The sequence below is a fragment of the Mercenaria mercenaria genome, chromosome 17, assembly GCF_021730395.1.
Source record: "Mercenaria mercenaria strain notata chromosome 17, MADL_Memer_1, whole genome shotgun sequence".
In the NCBI taxonomy this organism is placed as follows: Eukaryota; Metazoa; Mollusca; class Bivalvia; order Venerida; family Veneridae; genus Mercenaria; species Mercenaria mercenaria.
Window position 1 is genome coordinate 62,289,403 of NC_069377.1, and position 22,131 is coordinate 62,311,533.

Consider the following 22,131-nt stretch of genomic DNA (forward strand, 5'->3'; position numbering starts at 1 on the left):
CCGTATGAATTCCAATGGATGATGGCTGTGCATTCTCTTATATACGATTCGCTTTCTGAACTCGCGATGTCATTCGTTAATAATATTGAGCGTCGATTGGTTAAAATTTCGACGTTTTCATCGGTCAAAACGACTTTATTGGAGATGATACATTGGTTCGTTTTCCTGCCTTCTGATTGGCTATTTTATGTTTAGAAACGACGGTATTAATCTGTATTCTAAAAGTGTTGGTTCATTTTAGCGTGGGATATCGACGGGTTTACATCCGTTGAGTGCGTAATAGTTTGTCTTTTAATTTCATTTTATAAATAGGTATTCTCGTATAGTTTTAATGACTGGTCAGCAGTATGTAATTATATTATACATTTTCTTTCGAATGATTTTTGTACTACAGGTTCTTTATAACGCATGCGTATAGCTTTGTTTTCGTGTTATCTCCGGGCCTAACTAAACTAAAAGGAACCAGCGTGTGAGCCATCTGGTCTAGTCGCGTAATGGCTGTCAAGTATTTGAATACTAATTTTTCACTTAACAGAGGTCTAAATTGAGGCTAGTTTTTGTTTAAATTTCACTGTGGATGTATTGTTGACATTTTGGTAGGAAACGTGGGAGAGCAGGTTGTATTCGGTGAAGTCAAGCTCAATTTTAGTATGAGTGGTACTTCCGGGTCACAGAAGTGTGATTTTGATGTCAGTTTACAGTAATGTGACCAGAGACATCTCTCTTAGAAGATACATGACCCCTACTTTTCTCTTCATTTTATATCAGTTTTATCATAACTCTTTAAAATGAGAAAAGGATTTTTTCTCTGAAATGGGTCTAGCTATGCTTTGAAAAAAGTCAGTTTTATATAGAATATAAAGGAAAAACTATTTAGGCTATTGTGACCTGTAGGGCTGACCCTCGATATGCGCGAACACGCCCTAGATAAGTATACAAGACATTCTCATTTTCATAAATACGTCATTAGAATTCAAAATGGCCGCCGCACACGCGCACTTATTATGAATTCTTATATGCAAATGAGTTACTAATTATAGTAACTAGGTGATCCAAGATGGCGCCCGTTTGTTTACACACAAACCAATGCCTATACTACTAATATTGCAGTATAAAGTGAGACTACCCTAAAGACATTTGCCTGTTTCCGGGAAAGTTGGATGTCATCAGTTAGGGATATACAAATCTGTGGGTTCCTTCATCTGCTGACGTGTCATTTTATGATCACATCTTAGATACATCACTCTGAAATTTGTAACTTTTGATTAAGAATGAAATGTATTTTTTTTGTCGGTGTTCATGCGAAATGAACGTCAGAATAGGATTGGCAAATCCATAAATGGCTGGCGCTAGCGGTTCATGTTTAATTTGACGTTCCTGTTCTGTCGTTCATTTCACATGAACACCGAAAAAATACATAACATTTTTTATATTTACATTATATTTCCTTTCCATTTGTAGAAAAAGATTATATTATAAATTACACACATTTTGTTGCATTTTAGCTACTCGTCATTCTGTTCACCAGACAAAACAACTGTGACGTTCTCCCTGACTATACACGGACGTCGCCAAAACAGCGGCCCTTTATCTCTAAGCAGCATTGATGTAACTTTCGCGCCTTTCCTTTTGCTGTTCATGCGCAATGTATGGTGGCTTATTTCTGCCATTTCGTGTTGGCGGGGCGAAAGCACGAAAACACGACAAATTTTACACGAAAACACGACGTTTAGAGGGCGCCGACACGACATATTTATTTTTCGAGTTTTCGTGTTGGCGGGTATGAATATGTCGTCTTGGCGCCCTTTATTTGTCCTGCTGTCGTGTTTTCGTGTTTACGCCCCGCGGACACGAAAACACGACAAAACGCCAAATGCATTTTTGTCGAGTTTTCGTGTTTTGGTGTTTTCAACCCGCAAACACGAAAACACGATAAATACATTATTTGTCGAGTTTTCGTGTTTTGTGTTTTCACCCCGCCGGTGTAATGAAGTATTTCGACCCCCATAGAATAACGACCCTACGGTCATTATTCTATAGAAAATGTGACTTCTTTCCTGTAAAATATTGATTCCCTTTTTAAAAAACTGACTCCCTTTGAAAACTCTATAGAATAACGACCCCCGGTCATTATTCTATAGAAAAACTGCCCCCTCCAAGTAAAATACTGACTCCCTAAAGTTGACTCCCTTCGAATCTCATAGAATAACGACCCCGGTTATTATTCTATAGAAAAAGTGACTCCTTCCATGTAAAATACTCACTGCCGAAATTACTACATTCGAACTCTCATACAATATCGATTCCCGGACATTATTCTATTTAAAAAAAAGTTACTCTTTCCGTGTAAAACACCGGCTCCTAAAAGGACTTTTTTACGATAATATCTATTAAAAAGTGATCCCCACCAAACCTAACGGACAATTTTACTAGATCTACAACTCTAATACCCTCCATTGCCAATAGCTAACATTTTGATTGTACTACTACTACTGTGCCGCTACTTCTATTGCTATTACTACATGTACTTCTTCTTCTTCTACTACTACTACTACTACTTCTACTACTACTACTACAACTGCTACTACTGATACTACTATACCTGCTTCCACTAATACGTCTTGTACATCTACCTCTTCTTCTTCTCCTGCTGCTGTTGTTGCTGTCACTTATTCCTCTGCTGCTGCTGCTGCTGCTACTGCCACTGCCAATACCACTGCCACTAATACTCTACTACTACTACTACTACTACTTTCTATTGTTGCCGCTACCGTACTTTACTGCCACTGCTAAGTATTGCAACTTCTATTAATACTAAATTCTATGCTAGCAGTTTCTTGTGCAGTTTTCTTCTGAAGAATTACTTCATACCGAAGTTTGCAGGGATTATTGACACTGGTGTGTTTTGTGAACGTATTGTGAATTGTTATTTTCCTGAAAAAATGTATACACCAAGATCCAGCGTCTAGAAATAGAATCCCTTTTCCCTTTGCGGAATGCTCTGATTTCTGTGTCAAGTGATGGTATCTGGGGCTAATGGTCAAACGGAAGGATGGACGGACGGACGGACAAGGGCAAATCTTTATGCCCCCCTCCCCAGAGTGGGGGCATAAAATGCAGCAATTAGGCCTTAGATACATGAGTTATCACTAAATTTGAACGGGGGTCGTTTTTTTATGAGAGTCAATATTCTTCGTGAGGTTCAGTTTACTTCACGTGGGGGAGTCATAGTACTATGATCTGGAGGTCATAATACTATGACCGGGGGTCACTTTTTCTATAGAATAATGACCGGGGGTCATTATTCTATGGGGGTCGAAATACTTCATTACACCGGCGCGGACACTGACGCCGACACATGGGTGAGTCCAATAGCTTTAAAATGAATATGTCTGTAAATATCTGTCTTGCACAAAATACGACACACAAATTTTTATTAATTGTTTACAATTCACATTGTTCTGTCTTAAGAAAATAAAGGTTTTAAGCAGCTAGAAGGGAAAAGTTTTTTAATTGCAGTCCTCTGAAAAATATTATACGAAAGGTGTATTCTTTTTTTATGAACTTAAAGGTCCAATACTAAGGAAAGTGAACATTTTAATTTCTTTTAAAAGCACAGAAACTGTTTCATTTTATTGGAAAATGAAAGTTGGTATGTAGAAATTCGAAATAAATCGCAGTATATGTACAATTATTTTTCTATGAAGTATGAAGAAAGTTAAAAAGACCTCAACATAATACACATACATTTCTTTGACTTCCAAAGACCTTCTGTAAATTTTGACCTGCCAATCTTCATTATTTAGTGTCTTGCAGAAGTCTATGCACTGGCTATGAAAAAATTGCCAGCTCACTTTCCCTTAGTAGTGGACCTTTAAACTAAAACACAATTAGCCCTATTACAGACAAACATCTATTTAAGGCGTTTAAACTTTAGTATGTCTTCTCAAGGTGATGTTCCCTTAAAAATAAAGGAGACGTCAACTAAATCTTGATCAAGCCGCATGATTGTAATTTTTCTGCTTTTATATTAAAATCCTTCCATTATCCCCCACCGTTTAATTTCCAATCAATTACTTAATTCAATTTCCGCAACCTGATAAATATCAATCATATAATTGTAAAGTACGAGTAGATAACACATATTATATATGATAAACATAGTTGAAAACTAACCTGTTATTTACTATCCTTTATTTATCTATCTATTAATTTCAAGTTTGTACAGAAACTACAATTCAAGGTTAATGCAACAGACGAAGAAAACAACACCAAATGTTGCATTGACAAGTACATTATCACATAAAAGAACAGACAATCTTGATGTCGTTCATGAATATAGCTTCTTAGTATATAGCTACTTTCGAGCTTTTGACGGTATGAGAAAATCAAAGGCATAGGAAGACCAGCTGGACATATTTCTAGCAAAGACAGGTGCCTGGAAAAATCCCCGATCTTCCGTAAGTCAGCTGAATGGTTTCCTTATTTAACAAGAGCCATTGAGCCATTTTTGAATGTTCCAAATTCCAAGACTAGCTCAAATCCTTAAAGTAGGTAACTATGTTAGAATCCAGGTCATCACAGTCCTTGGATCCAGTGACCTCTAATACCAATTGGTAGTTTTGGCTCCATACAAGGTACTTAGGCACAAATATGTCACTAGGTCAAAATCAAGGTCAAAGTTCATTTCGGTACATACAACTATGCGTGTGGTCCAAATTTGAAGGCTGTAGCTTAGGAAATATGAAAGTAGGTCACTAGGTCAAAATCAAGGTCAAATTTCATTTCGGAACACAAAACTATGCAAGTGGTCCAGATTTGTACGTCACTAGGCCAATGTCAAGGTCAAAGTTTATTTCGGTATACAAACATATGCATGTGGTCCAAATATGAATGCTTCAGCTACACAAATGTGAAAGTAGGTCACAAGGGCAATCTCAAGGTCAAAATTCGTTTCGGTACACAAAACTATGCATGTGGTCCAAATTTGAAAGCTGTAGCTTGAGAAATGTGAAAGTAGGTCAAAATCAAGGTCAAATTTCATTTCGGAACAAAAAACTGTGCATGAGGTTTAAATTTGAAGCCTGTACCTTCAAAAATGTGAAATTATATCACTAGGTCAATGTCAAGGTCAAAATTCATTTCGGTACACAAACCTATGCATGTGGTCCAAATTTGAAGGCTGTAGGTATAAAAATGTGAAAGTAGGTCACTAGGTCAAGATCCAGGTCAACTCATGTCAAGGTCTGTCTAGCCACTCAAAAAACAAACTATACATGTGGTCAAAATTTGAATGTTGTAGAAGATTTTTAAAGTGTTCGCCTATATAAGTCTAGATAAACCATGCGACCCCGGGGCGGGGCCATATTTGACCCTAGGGGAATAATTTGAACCACTAGATGATGCTACATTAAAATATCAAAGCCCTAGGCTTTATGGTTTTGGACAAGAAGATTTTCAATTTTTTTCCCTATATAAGTCTATATAAACCATTTTGACCCCCGGGGCGGGGCCATATTTAACATTAGGGAAATAATTTGAACAGTCTTGGTAGAGGACCACTAGATGATGTCACATACCAAATATCAAAGCCCTAGGCCCTATGGTTTTGGACAAGAAGATTATCAAAGTTTTTCCCTATATAAATCTATGTAAATTATAAAAAATAAACAAAGGGCCATAATTCACTCAAAAATTGTTAATCCAGTCTGATTTTCTGGCGGACACAACTAGGGTACAAATACATCATTCTGACAAAGTTTGGTCAAAATCCCTCTAGTAGTTTCTGAGGAGATTTGATAACTAGAAATTGTTAACGGACGGAAGGACGGACGGACCACGGACGCAGAGTGATTTGAATAGCCCACCATCTGATGACGGTGGGCTAAAAATGTCGAAACCAAAAGCGAGGTTTCGAACCCAAATGAGTATTGATCCTACGTCTTATCTAAATAATTCGGACAACTCTTTTAAAGTTTCTTTGTAAATATATTTGTTGTGTTTAATTGCACAGAAATAGGTTAGGTGTTGACTTTCCAACATTTAAAGAAGGGAGACTCTGTATTCTCCCAAGGGTGTTATGTCAGACATGGGCGAGCAACTTGATAGAACCGTCCACAAACCAGCCAGATCTCTCTAACAATGAAAACTAGACTAGGGTTCAAACCCACAGAGGTGAGGGTCACGTGATTCAATGTCCGAGCGGCGTTAACAATATTCAAGACCACTCTGTCACTTCTGGTAAACTATGCAAGATGGTAGTTTTTCACATTGTGGCGATTTAAATAATAATTACTCGAGATTCTTTAAGTGCATCCTATGTATCTTGGTTAATAATTCTTTATTCTTGAAAATGACGCAGTACCAAACCTAGGTGTGCATTTTACGGGCTTAACGTTTGAATGATTTTAGCTGATACATTTATTAAAAATGTACTTCTAAAATAAATAAGTTAATCCAAACTGACTACTTCTCTGCAAATACTAAACATATTTCAACAAAATTAGGTACATTCTGTTTGGTTAAGTATCAAAATAGAAAAAGCGGAAACTTCACAGGCAGCTCAACACGACTGAAACGAAATGTTGCAGGCTCGGTTTGATTGATTGAATCAAACCGAGCCTGCAACATTTTCGTTTTTGTCGTGTTGATAGCAAAACTCAACATTTACACATGTTAAAAGTACAAAAAGCAATTTAGAGACATCCGCAGATGTATTCAAACGGCGGTACACATGGAACCTTCAATGATACACGTGTAGAGGCGTGTAATTCTATGAAAAGTGGCAAGTCTTATCTGTATATTAGCAGCATTTTGCGATGCTTTGTCTGCCTTTCAATGACTTAATTTATGATCAGTTTAACCAAATAAATAAGTATTCTTATGCCTCAATTTTTCAAAACGAAGAGAGATAACAATAACAATAATCATTTTCAATTACAACGTAGTTACGTTTCTTCTTGCAAACTGTTAAACAGACATTCGTTTGACTGCAGATTATAAAATTGTCCAAAGGTATAGATTATTGCTTGACATGCACATTCATAACCAAGTAACTTGATCTAACTGCCATATGGTGTAAAACAGCATAACAATACACATTTGTATTATAAAGATATTTGCATTATTCTAAAAGCCTGATAACGATGTGCATCCCATGTAATTTTCAGAGTAAGTTTCCTACTTGTTTACTTTATATCAAGTGTAATTCCTTTTCAAATAAGCTTAAGACAGAAGTGTTAACATAATATTTGCCGAAAATAATTAAAGGACAATAATGTCCGTCCTTAAGAAAGCAATCAAAGGCTTTGATAAGATTATCTTGAATTTTAAGAACTCATTGTAACATGAACTAAGTTTGGAGGAGATTTGATGTTTTCCAGAACATAACCTTAATAATTCTGATTTAGTTTTAAAATTCAATAGTAATTTAAAGACACTTCTGCGAGAAGGTATTTCTAAACCCGCTTTTTATGGGGATGTGGTTTACAAACTTCGTAAGATCTTGGGACTTGGTAATTTTCCAAATGTATTTGGTAAAATTATAAAACGTTTTATTAAAAGAGGTTACGACCCAACTGTTTTGAGACATACCGCATGTTTAGTGTTCAACCCGTTTATAGTTGGACACTACGCTTCCCTTTTTGATTGTGTCTGACGGAAGAGGGGGAGGACTCTATGTTAAATCCTACCAGGACTGAACAGTTTTGATATCTGTCTTCTGGCCTGTTTCGTCGGGCCCTTAAGGGTGTTTCTCTTGTTGCTCTGTCTTCTGAAAAGGCATTGAGTACTTACGTTTTTGGTTCTAAAGGTTTGCTTTTTATATTTTTATACACGAGCATTTTTGTGTTTTACATGCCATGCCTTTTTTGTTTCCATTACGTGTGTTAGAGATTCACCTGGAGGGGATTACTTTTATTTACACTGTCCCGTGTCTATGGAACATGGTGGGGGTAAGAGTGAGGTTGGGTGCGCACCATAAACCGGTTTAAACTCCCCAGTGGTGTTTTTGCCACTGACCGTTCCAAGGCGGTGCCCCACTGTGTTCCTTTGTTTGTTCGTTTTGTCCTCTTGTGTAGGCTTTGTGTGTGTGCGCGTGTTTGTGTGTGTGTTCCTTTGTTTGTTCGTTTTGTCCTCGTGTGTTGACTTTGTGTGTGTGTATGTGTATGTGTGTGTGTGTGTGTGTGTGGTGTGCACGTCTGCGTGCTGTAGGTTTCGTTTTGGGGAGGCTGCGATTTTGGTACGTGGCATTCCCTGTTTGATATTTGTCTTTGTTTTTTATCTGTACACCACTATATATAACATTAAGTATATGGCCCAGAATGCAGCTACCGAGACACTCAGATGCCTGCAAAAGTATACTTTATAATAATACCCCCCTTATTACATCCTTTTGAAATATACTCGTGGGGGTGATCAAAAAAACAATCAGACACCATTTGAAGGCACCTGGTAATCAACAGCGTTCACCAGTACAAGGGCCTTTTACTTCAAATTGAAAAGAAAGATATAGCCTTGTATCAAAAAATATATATCAGATGAGCGACATGTTGTGTGCTGTAGACATTGGCCCAGTTGTTCAAAACTTTCGTTAAATTTTTAACGATGATATTTTCGTTAAATAGCTGAAGGCTCGTTAATTATTTTGTTAAATTTTGCTGTTAAACTGTTCGGTTGTTCAGAATTTTTAACAATAAAATTTTTGTTAAATTAGCGCAGCTTCGTTAAATATTTCGTTAATTTTTTTTGTTAAAAAAATCTGTTGTTGGTGAAATGTTAGTACAATAATTCTGTTAAACTACGCAGTTTAACGATAAATTTAACGCAAATTTTAATTCACCTCAGCAGGTACTTTAAATTGTTCGTTAAGACTTAACGAAGAAATTCAACATGGCTACCATGTCAAGATATTTACCAATTATTTTCAAAACTTGTGTATTTCACAACATTTCTTTGAAACACAGGCCTGAAACTTGTTTTGAGAGATTTTATCAACAGTTCTGATGATTTCATGTCATTTCATTTACTTTTGAAGGACTGACAACATCAAATTCATCAAGCATGCTATGTATAGCTAGTACAGTATAGTAGGCCTGTGTAAAATATAACTGATATAAGATAAGAGAAATTTTACTAGGAGTATAGCATTTATAAAACAATACTCAACAAATATTTCATCGTTATACTTCCTGACCTCGCTGAATATGGTAGAAATGCCAAATATAGTTTATTGGAAAAGCCAGTATTGCAGAATAAGAGAAAAACAGGAGATACCCCTTCTCATTAGTTCAGAAATACATGAAGATTTCCACTTCATTTGCATTTATTTGCAATCCTAAACACAACCTCAAAAAATAACAACAAATTTTGAAGTTGCTTACAACAAAGAGAATATGACAAAGGAAAATCGATAGGTAATACACAGTGCCTAACAATCAACTGTCCTAATTATTTTTATAGAAATCTCTACTAAAATTCAAGAGCATACTTTTCTTTATTTACTAAATTATTTGGATTTTTTTCTGCTTACAACATATAAAAATAAAAAAAGTGAATGAGGCCCTGACAAGTGTAACTAAAAAAACTTTGATCCTGTGCAATTTCCCACCATCTAAAATGTTCTTTACTCTGTATAAAACTAACCCAGGTGTGTACTATGTACCTTTATTTCTCTTGCATAAACTGTTAATACTAATGAAAAACATATATCTAAGTAAGAAACATTGCCGTGCTTCACCATCGTAATACTGCACTTTGCCATAATGATTGTACTGTACTTATCAATCGTACTGTTACGCTTCACCATCATACTGTCATACTTCGCCATCGTACAATTTTGTCTTTGCACTCACAGGGAGCAGGCGCTTGCCCTAACGGAACAACTTACATAACCATTGAGCCATTGAGGCAGTATATCTCCTGTGACTGTTTATTTAATACTCTTTATTTTGATGCCTATTTGGAAGTATTAAGTGGCTGTTTAAAGCAGGTGACTGCTTCAGACAAGTTGAAATAAGAATATGAAGTCAGTTTGGGAAGTTAGCTGATTGGCTGCTTAAAAGAAAAGTGGCTGCTTAAAAGGTGGCCATTTAGGCCAGTTCAACTGTAGTCACTTTCAAAATAAATGTTTAGTATCTGTACCTACTTAGTGGTAAGTGTTATGAAGGGAGTTAGAGGTTATAACACACTAAATAGTTTTTGTTCTTATTCTATATAAAATTGACCTATTTCCAATGTCCACATCACATCAGGACCCATTTTAAATGTCTGTAAACTACATTTCTTGAAGAATATTGTCAGTACTAAATCAAAATCAAAAGAAAAGTGGGGGTCATGTTTGATGCAAGAAAAATATTTTCAGTCAAACACACAAACTGCAAAATCAGCTAAAAAATGAGACCCCAAATTGGTGGTGTATGATCTAAATTTCCATGAAAAATTTTGTCATGTTGTTTTTTATTTCATTATGAAAATGCTACCTACATGTCCAGCATAGATCTGTCATGTGATTTTAGCAAAAAAATTACAAAGAAAATAAGGAAAAATGGCTCTGCAAAGCAAAAAAACTGAGGACTATATGAATCTGCTATTATGCGACTACCTTTTTTCCCCCGCAATTTTTCTATTTAGTGTCTGTCACATAATGCCTAGAGGTAGGCTAGCCACTAGACTGATAGTAAAGAATTTGTCACAAAATTTCTGATTTTTGTGATTTTCTTTTGTTTTCCATAATAGTGACAAAATTAGTGCCAGTCTATTTTACAGAATCTGATAGTGTCTCAGAGAAGTGATGGTAATGTTGCACCTAGGATAATACTGACTGGCTATATTCACAACTTTAAAGGTGGATAATCAGATTTTGGCCATGTAACGGATTTGTTCGAAACTTTAGCATCTGATCATTTACACTCATTTATGTTCACTTAACACTTAATACAAATTAGATTTTCACTGGAGGTATTTTTAAAATTTCATTTTCCTATCCTGATTGCCCAAACAAGATAGAGTTATTTTATCATATGTATAAATTTGATAAACATACTTTGCCTAAGGAAATGTATAAATATTAGACATAGTGTAATATATTTGTAAAATATTTGCATTAAAAAATATGTATTTAGATGGAATTCATTAGAAACGCAAGTTTGAAAAATTATTATTACCTCCCTTTGCCTATCTTAGTTGTGCAACCAAGATAGATTGGAAATAAATGAATTCAGAAGCTATACACAACTTTTAAAGTTGCATTTTGGTTCAGATTGTTCAATAATTGATATGTCTATCAATGCAAATGTAAAACTAGACATTGTATCAAAATAAAAAGAAATACTCAGCTTTTTATATACTTTCATATTAAAGGGGAGTAATTACAAAATTTTATGAAAATAATAAGATATATATTTCAAATAGGAATCTAGCTCTATGTAATCGGTCTTTTTGTTCCTTAAATAATTCTCTACCAGAATATACAAAATGTAAAAAATGTCATTAAATGTTGTTAAAATGTGATTGACCACCTTTAAAAACAAAAATTAAATGAAAAATATCATAGTCAGGAGCTAGTCAATGTTAGATGTTGCAGGAAATTTTAAGAGAGGACCATGGATATGCATGACCTTAAGATGTTAATAATATGGTTACTTTATTCATTCAGAATATTTATTAACGCAAATGCTGCCTCCAGAAATACTGCATAAGCATAACCATGATAACTATGGTTATTATTACATTTTAACCACCAACTCCCCACAACTGCAAATCAAAGCTTGTGTTTTTTAAATTTAAGTCATGATTTGAAATTAAAATTGCTGTTATATGTCTCCTTAAAGATACATATATAAAATAGTACTTTTTAATGACTGCCATGTGAATTAAATTATGGTATCACACCTAATACCTGATAATCATTCTAACAAATGGTTACTTTTTTTCAGTCTAAATGTCTGATTTACCCAGACCTCTCTGTTACAGCTGTAAGTTGAACTTGGAAATGAATTTAGGCTGCTAATATACATGCATTCTAACCACATATTTTTGATAATACAGAATTTAAGTAGTTTGTTAAACACATTTTATGCAGTCAAGGGCCTTTTACATTATATATCATTGTTATTTTATAAATCATAAAAAGAGAAACTATGAAATCCTACACTCACAAAGATCATGACATGCAAAGTAATGGGGACAGAATAGTTGAAAAGGAAAAAGCAGATAAAGGATTTCTACAGCTAGAAATTAGTTAGTTGCTGGATAGTTGAGTTTAAAATTGTTTAAATTTAACTATAAAATATAAAGAAATTTTTAACTTAATCACAGCTGTTGCTTCCTGGACATGTCACAGGCTAGTCCACTGGCTGAGTATCTAGCTAGTACCTGCTTGGATTTGAAGTTAAATTCCACAGACATTACAGTGACTGTTGATATTAATTGCATGTACTGCATGCAAATGATTTAGTGAAAGGAAAATTAAGTTGGACTTTTTAGTCACTTTTTTGTCCACACTCATTTATACATTACATCTAGGTATAACACACCAAAAGAATTTTATTTTTGATATGTGTAGGAGAAAGTAATGAATGGTGGAGTAAGTAAAATGCTGTCAGGTGCCACATTTACACAAACATATAGTTTACCTACTGAATAAGACTAGGGCTAATCTATATTGTCTCCAAATAATGCAACAGGATTTGAGAATATGATAAATATATATTTTAAAAGGGCACATATTTCCAGTTTCTCTGTGAGTCTGTTGTTCACTGGAAAAAAAAGTAGTAAGACAGCAGAAAGTAAAAAATCATACACTTGGACAAGGAATTTTTCATCTATTTTTTTTTTGTACAGTTCTATCTTTTATCTTTTCACTTTGTACCTTTGAATGATATAATACAGAAATGCCAAATCCTTATTACTTGTAAAAAAACGTTTGATATTGTGTACATAATTTGTTACAGACTAATAAAATTTGGTAAAAATTTATGGTCACATTTTATTAAATCAGCCGCATTTTAGCAGAAGAATTAAGCTATATTATCATTTTGAATGTTTAATGTTTTCACAATTCATGATTTTACATACTTCCATGTGGTTTTATTCTGTCTAAAATCATAACATGGAATATTTACTCTGTGATAGTAATCACAGGCAATGAAATGCAGTATGGTGTAAAATTACCCCCCTTTAATTGATGTGCACTTGATATCAATGTGAAGTCATTTATAAAATGATTTTCTGGAAATTAATAAGGTGAAAATTGATTCTCTCATTGTAAATAGAGAAATATTGCAAAATTTAACCTTAAGTAACTTCATCTGAGAAATCTAAATACATCAAATACAAAATTTCATAGTCACTGAAAACATGCAGTTTTACTGCATTTGGGAATTGAAGTTCCTATTTTCATGTAACAGACTGTTATTGAGGCACTTAAATTGTTTTTTAATGTAGCTGAAGTTCTGGGTAATGTTAAATATATATTTTGCTAGAAATACTAATTAAAACAAGATACTAGATACATTCTATGGAAAATACTCATATTAAGTTTTGGATTAATTATTTGGTAATGTTTTGTTGTGGCATATATAGCAGCAAAAGGTCAAATTCTTTTTAATGGAATAAATACAAAATAACACATTTTGGGTCATTTTTGTCTACAAAATGGTACTTGATGTAGCTTAATTTGCAACCTTTTTTCTTTAAAAAAGTGTAAAAATTATACTTTTTATTGTTGGGATAAGATTTCAATCTTATAATCTGGCTTCATAGTATTTAGATATGTATGTATTTAAATGTTTGACATAATCATACTGGTCACTTACATATTGAGGCAAAGTATACATTTAATTTTTTTTCTTTGTAGACTATACATTTGCATTTTAGCAAATTTCTAAAATCGCTGTTTAATGTAGTATGGAACAAGCTTTATACTTTTTGGTATAACTGTATAGCCTCAACCTCTGGTAACACTTAGGGGTCAAGTCTCATGTAAGATCTAAAGTGTTCTGATGCAGGACAAATTTGATATGAATATTTCTAAGCATTCTTACTTTATTTAGCATAAAACTCTGCCTGAAAATGAGACAGAGTTTCACATGTAAATCCCAGGCACCTATCTTAAGGTCAGTGCTACACTTCTGGACCATGCACATTTAATCAATTGAACCAAGAGCTTTAAATAATTTTATAGATACTTCTTTGATGTATCTAAGGCCAACATTTTTTTTATTTTCTGGTTTACGGGAGATTTTTAAAAAAATTAGGGTCGTGGGGGGGGGGGGGGGGGACAAATAAAAATAAAAATAAAAGTCCCAACTTTGAGCAGTCGACCAAATAATTAAAATAAAACATCCAAAAGGATACAATTTTTTTATTTTTTGTAAACCACAGGAAACGAAAGCTTGCAAGCTTAGATTGCATACACACTCACAAATGACCTATTCTGAACTGGTTTATATCTCATCATCTCAGTATACTGTTGTTTTCTTTATGTGTAGCTTGTATGAATAATGCCATTTTCAAAGTCACCAAGGATATGCACTATTTGTGTTTTTGTATGTATCTATTTTGAAGTAAAAATAGACTTGTGGAAACATTTTTCATTATTAAATATACATATCCCAGGGATATAAACTGGCTATTTTTATTTAGGGGCCCAGACTGTCAAAAATAAATGTTTAACATTAGGTATATGGGCATTTTCTCCAACAATTTATGCGCCCAGCCCAAAATCTAAGGGCCATGGGCTACTGGGCCCCTGCCAATTTATATCCTTGATATACCACAGTTGACATTATCATATCATAAGACGGCTGCATAATGTTTATTATTTAAACATGAATAAAAACTGCTTTAAAATGGGTATATGCAATGACTACTTTAGGTCTGCATCCTGCATATATGCATATTGATTGGCTGGAGATGGAGTCTTAAAAGACAGGCATTGTCATACTAGAAATGAAAAATTATGAATTGATAAATATTATGCACACTCAGTGACACTGACTTTAAAATTAAATTGTTTGGTTAAGTTTTAGTGGCTTGAATATTGTTTTATATTTTGCTGACTGTCAGTGCCACCTATATTGTACGACAAGCCAAAACAATCTGAATTTTGGTTCAGCTAAAATGTGTACAAAATAACAACCTTATCGGCCGATGTTCAGACAACATTATCGGAGATTTATAAGACCCTTCACTGAGATGGGATTTGGAAATAATAAGTTATGAGTCCGAAAAAACATTTATTACTGGATATGTCATTATATGTTCCTCAGTGTCAAAGGCACATGTGGCATATAGTGTCTGAATGTTTGTCCCAAACATACTTTCAAAGGGTCTTCTTACAGATTTTGTTGGTATACTTTATTAAGTGAACATGACAATATATTGCTCGGAGTTTCAGGTTTCATAATTATCTTTTGAGTTATGAGTTATAGTACCTGGCTAGAACTTGATCCTAGGAAATATTGAGATAATCTTTTATATATGGCCAATATCTCCACTGGATTAGATTGCCCGTCACAAATATTAAACAACCGTTAATCTGACGGTCCAATTATTTTGAAAATTTGACTAGTTTGAATCTTTTATCACATGTATCATTGTCAAGCATTTGCAGGGACATGTCATTTTACATTGAAATTGCACTTTGTTTTGAACAGAACTACTGAAAATTGTGGTGTTAGTTAGTTTTTCTTCTCTAACCCTCAAAACTTCAAAGTAAAAAAAAAAATATGTTTAGCAAGTTGATACTCACTTTTGCTCTTCCATTTTGCCATTTCTTTGGTTTCTTTCCTTTTTATCAATTGTGGTATTTTTCTGACAGTCCCACATGAATTCGATCGTTGTCCAATTATAATATACAGACAACAAATCTTGTACATGTGATACGCCAGATTTTTCAACATCTGGACAGCTTTGATACTGATAGTGAAGGCCATTTTTCGTAGGTGATTACTCCTAATGTTGCGCTTTAGGTGCCGTAATTTCTACTCAGATCCAATTTCTTTACAACACTTGTTATCTCTGCCAACTCATTCCAAAGATTATTGTCTGTAAACTTGTATATTTTTCCAGTTTAATTTCACACAATTTACATTTATGCAGGCCGCCATTTTTCATGCGTCTACTGATCTAGATTAAAAACCTCTACCATACAGTTAAACTTTTATTTTTGGCAGCAGCAATTACGGCCGGTCGGCGGGTAAAATGAAAATAAAAGTACTGAAAATGACTTTTATTTTTATTTTGTTTTGTCAAAAAATAGGGTCGGCGCTCCCGTAAACCAGAAAATTAAAAAATGCTGGCCTAATGACATTTTTCACTTTCAATATACATATGTATTCTGTTCAAAGACCTTAATTATTAATTTAGGGAAGTAATTATGGTTTAAATTGCTAGACTAAAAAAGTATATCTTCTAAAGTGAGTGATTATTAAAGATGACAATTATCATTCAAATAGGAACTAAAATGTACAAAATTAGAAATAAAAAATAGAGCCAAATTTCTATGTACAAATTGTAAAATGCATGTTTTATTTATTTTTACATCTTTTTGTGATTATCGCCTCTGTTGAAAACTTGGTTTTTAAAGCTGTGTATTTCTACTAATTTCAATGAAAGTCTTTTTAAAACAGTCTTTATCAACCATTTCATGATTAACAAAAGGGAGATAGTAATATATGAGCTGCACCATGATAAAACCAACATAGTGTGTTTGCATCCAGCATTGACCCAGACCAGACTGCGCGGATGCTGCTCGCTTTTAAAGCCTATTGCAACTAGAGAAAATGTTAGCGAACAGCAAACCCACACTGTTGGTTTTCAAAGTCGCCATATGACCTAAATTTATGTCGGTGCGACGTTAAACCCAACCCCCCCCCCCCCCCCCCCCACCCAAAAAAAAATGTTGGTTTTCCCATGGCGCGGCTCATACATTTAGGAACATAAACTGATGCTTTACATTTAATTTTAAAAGCAAATCTGTGTCATTCTTGAAATAATTGTTTCTAACTCCTAAATAATATTTGAGAAGTACAAGTGGTCAGAGATAACAGCTTCCCCCAAGACACAAATCAAAACGACTGTCTAAATAAAAAAAAAATAACAAAAGATATACCCCGAGGTGGGGCCTCAAAATCAAAGGGAGTTAATCCAGTCAGTACTTCCTTTGACATTTCTTTGCAGATGTAACCTAATGTAGTTTTAACTTTTACATAAAATTGGAAGAATAACAAAAGTGCTTGGATAATAACCTTGATATAACTTGCAGAATTATACCTGAATGTGGATGTATTGCAAATAACTAGGAAATATTGGGATATGAAGTGGATAAACTTCGGAGAATAACAAAAGAGAAGGTAGCGAAAACGTGTGACAAAATATGAAAGATTACTGGCACTTTACATGGTGTTGTCTTGTTGTTTTGTATTTTGAACTAGAACAACAATCAACTAAATGTGCTGTCGTCAGTAAAGTCTACAAAAACAAGTGTCAGTGACATTACTAGTTAAAAGAAAGAGGGACTGCTTACAAATTATATGCCAAGAAAAAACAGGAATATGGACAACATGGAAAGCTACACAAAAGGTAACACAATTTTTGGTATTGAAGCATTTTTTCAATGTTATAAGAGGAAGGTGTAAAAAGTGGTGTATTATGGGAAAATGATGTCCTTGTTAAATTTTTAATGATTCTTTAAAAATTTTTAACGTTCGTTAGATGATTTACGCTTCGTTAGCTAACGAAAATTTTAACAACACTTTCAACAACTGAAAATTTAACATTTCGTTAGCTAACGTAATAATCAAAATTTAACGACCGTTAACTTAACGATTCGTTAAATTTAACGAAAGTTTTGAACAACTGGGCCATTGAATATCATATGCGGGCTTTTGTCAATTTAAATAGAATGTATTACGTTATAAAATCACTGCATGCTGAAGCTTTTTAGGTCAGAGATCGACGTTAATATTCCCGTAATCAATGTTTTGAAAACCGAGGTGAGCTAGACAGATCCATGCTGTCAAGGATCAAGAACTGGGAATGCAAATGAATTTGGTGATATTTCAAAAACCATTTTATGAATGAAAAGATACTAAATAGTTTTCAATAGCTAAACCGATCATGTTTTGAAACCAAGGCATAGTACACCCTTGAAAAAATTGAATACAATTTAATGATTATTATACGTACCACAGTAAGTCAAACGAAGGCAAACCTACATAAGAACAGAAGAATAAATACTTCAACGTATCATATGCACACATCAACAACAGTTCTTAACCGATTAAACTTTCATTTAATTGACAAAAAAAAAAAAAAAAAAAAAAAAAAAAAAAAAAAAAAAAACGACGACAACAACAACAACAACAACACACACAGATTGTTTCTGCCTCTGTAGAAAATTTTAGCTGGTATAATATTTGAACATTAAGACATCGCCACAGTGGGGGCCATTTTATTCAAAATTTTACATGCAAATTATCATAAAAATAAAAGATGACTAAGTGGTAACAATAAAGTCAACACTTTTGTCATAATTTTGTTCTAAATATCTATGTGAACATATGCAAGTAAAAGGATGTGCATTTCACTTCCTGTATTATGCCTTTATTCGGTATTTTTCTCTGGCCAAAATGACAAAATTTTGCAATTTTACTGCAGTCAAACTCAATATATATACAATACAAGTCATGTAAAAAATAATTACAGCCAATTATTGTAAAGCAGACCGTGAAGTCTTCGGGAACAGTTTTGAAATTTTACCTGGTTGCTTGTACTTCAAAAAGAACTAAATTTTGTCTTTGTTATATAAAGATTTCAATATTTTGGGGTAAACTTTCGTTTTAAACGAGAGTCAAACATTTTACAAGCGGCGTATGTACTATAAATCATCATATGCTTCTACGTTGATGATAAGTTAACCAACTGTTAAGGCTTTAAACAAAAATACTCGGTCTGAAAATGTAACTGATATTGAGCTGTGACTGTGGCGATGCCTCAATATCAATTTTGCTGTAGTCTTTGAAACAGTGTAAAGTAGTTGCAACATTTCCTTCTGTCCCTGCGACGTTAAGACTAATTATCAGATACTCTTATTTGTAGGCAGTCAATACAAAGGGAAAACTAAATGAATGTTTTATAGTTGACAAGTTGTGACAATGAGATTCCAAACATGAAGTTCAAAGCATGTACACTCAAACTCATTGAAAATGCTCAATAACAAAACTTTCAATAAAACTAGCATTGTAAATTACTTTTAGTTGGGTAAAACTTCATAATTAGGAAACCTCTAACTACGTGAGGGTAGTCACCAACTGCAAAAATGAAAGTCACAAAATTCATTAAAATAATAGCTTTCATCTGATACGCTGAACAAATCAGCAAACACTAGTTGTCAAAACATTTTTTCCATGTATCAACTGATCCCTTTTTAAAAGCTATAAGGTCGATGCTGCCTGTCGTGCTTACTAACTTTGAAATAGGTGTGAACCTAAGCGCCCTCCTTAAGGCTTTTCAGTTTTCAGGAATTTTAAGTACTTTACAAGAAGAATAAATTATCTCGTTTTAAAGATCATACAAAATGTATACCAAATCAACCCTTTTGAATGAAGTATTTTGAAATTTCAAATCGAGTTGTAACATCCTGTACGAAATTTTACAGCTGTAAAAGACCTGTATTTTTGTTCAGAATAACAGTCATGCTTATTCCAAATTTACACTGTAGATTTTATATAGCAACATTGATTTACAGCTTTTAGATTTAAATTTACAGCTGTTAAAACGACTGTAAAACAGTTCGAATATGCAATGAGCTACCCCTGTAAAAAAAATGTTACAGCTGTAAAAATGAAAACAGTTACAGCTGTAAAATGCCTAAAGTTAAAAGCTGTAGAAATATAGGTGTTGAAAAGAGGGCATTTTTAAGGGACAAATTTGAGGTGCAAAAATTTTTTAAGATGAATGCAATTCTCTAGATAAGGTAGCCAATTACTATGAAAAGGGCAAAATAAATGATTTTGTACGTAAAGTTATGTGGTATGATTACAGTATAGCAACAGCAAAATTCAAGGGGTTAGGATACAAAGTAGAATATATGCAGATTTTGTTTAATAATTTTCTTTGTCATCATGAAAACATATGACAATTTTGTATTATTTCTTTTAAAACTTATCGGCTTCTAGTATAGAGTAAATAGTTAAGTATGTACTTAAATGTCCTTGTTACAACTATACGTTTAATTAAACATCTGTATTTACTCTAAACCGCTTTAAATTAAAAATTTTTTTAAGATGTGATGTCTGTGTAAATTTCAGTTTACCCCGCCAAAATGCATTACAGATGGCTGAAAATAATCATGTTTCCCTCCAAAATGTTACAGCTGTAATTTTGAGACATGCCCATTTTACAGCTGTAATTTCAACAGTAAAAAATTTTACAGCTGTAAATTGAGCCTTCATATTTTACACCTAAAAATTTCAACTGTATTTCTGATCTTTTTTTCCACTTACAGGTCTTTTACAGTTGTAATTTCAAAATACAGGTCTTTTACAGACGTTTTACAGCTGTAAAACAGGTCCTTTTTTCGTACAGGATCACCCCTCATGTATCTGGATTAGAAGAAATGTCAACATTTAAAGTGTTTATAATTATTGTGCAATGAAAACTGTATGTCCAATCCGGCAGATATAAGATAAGAGAAGAATGTCATCATTATTAACCTCGTACATATCAAATCTTTTTCACCGAAACATGATTTTCTCGCTAAATCATCCACTTTATTTACATGCCTGATCTTTCCAAATGATAAATTAGAAATTATTCAATTTATGTGTAAAATTATCCTGTAATCAAACATTCACAAATGTATTTGGAAAACCATTAACAATATGCTGTTTATTTTATTTATGAACACATCCGACTGCTCACATCCGTTATTTCCTATCGATACCTTTTATCATACAATCAGCATGTCAGTTTTTGGAGGAGGGTTTACCGCTTCCAAAGTTAATACTTAATTTCTGAAATCAGATGGTGCTTATTTCATTCCTAGCAACATCTAAATTTCTGCGCTATATCACATTCCATTCATGGGCAATGCGGATGAATTTGCAATGATAAAGTAGTGGTCAAGTCCTGGTTGCAACACTGACTTGGTTTCAGGTCCATCTGACCATTTAGATTATGTCAGTTTTATCAATGATAAAATAGTGCAGCCAACGATTAAGTCACTGACTGCAGTTTAGATTATGTAAGTTCCAGATTCATGTGAGGTCTTACTTAGTTCCAGCTGGTCTGAGATATTAATGATTTTGGATGACCTTTAGTTTAAACAATATTTTTATTCAACATATAGCAAGTAATAACAATAAATACATATATCACAAAGGCAAGGGATCGAGCAGCAAGATAATAAGCTTTTTTAGAAGCTCTTTTCCCCACACAGGTACATACTAATTTATAGTGACAACGTTTCATTGTGAAATTAATGCATGCTTGCAGTCACTTGTTTATAAAACGCTTAAGTTTGAAATATTTTGGGTGACTGTGTACTAGCAAATTGTGGACATGAAATAGAAATGTGATATTATTACGTTTTTGGACTATTAGGAAATAGCCTATGTATGTTTAAGTTATAAATGAACATTACTGTAGAGTAAGAGAGTGGAGAGCGGGAGAGAGAGACAGATACAGAGAGAGAAAGAGAGACAAAGGGGTGTTTGGTTGCTTTTGGAGTGGGGTTAATTGTGGAATATCAAGGATTGGTGTTAGCTTGTTTGATGTATGTATTCTTGAACATAAGAGAAGAAAGATATATTGATTTAAGGTCTATTTGCATCACCGAATATGAGGAGTGGTAATGTTCAGTGTACTTTTGAAGCTGCTGAGACTGGGAGCTTGTCTATGTTCAGTGGGTAGCTGGTTCCAATCAGATATTGTTTGTGGCAGAAATGAATTAGAATAAAATTGTGTTTTACAATGTAGGTCTGAAGTCTTGAGCATTTCTTGGGTTGTAAACAGTAGTGTTTCCAACGAGATTAGGTACTTATGACGATAGATAGGATGGAGCGAGATTGTTTGACATTTTATAAAAAAAGTAAGCCTTTGTTTCCTTCTACGTTCTTTCAGAGGTTG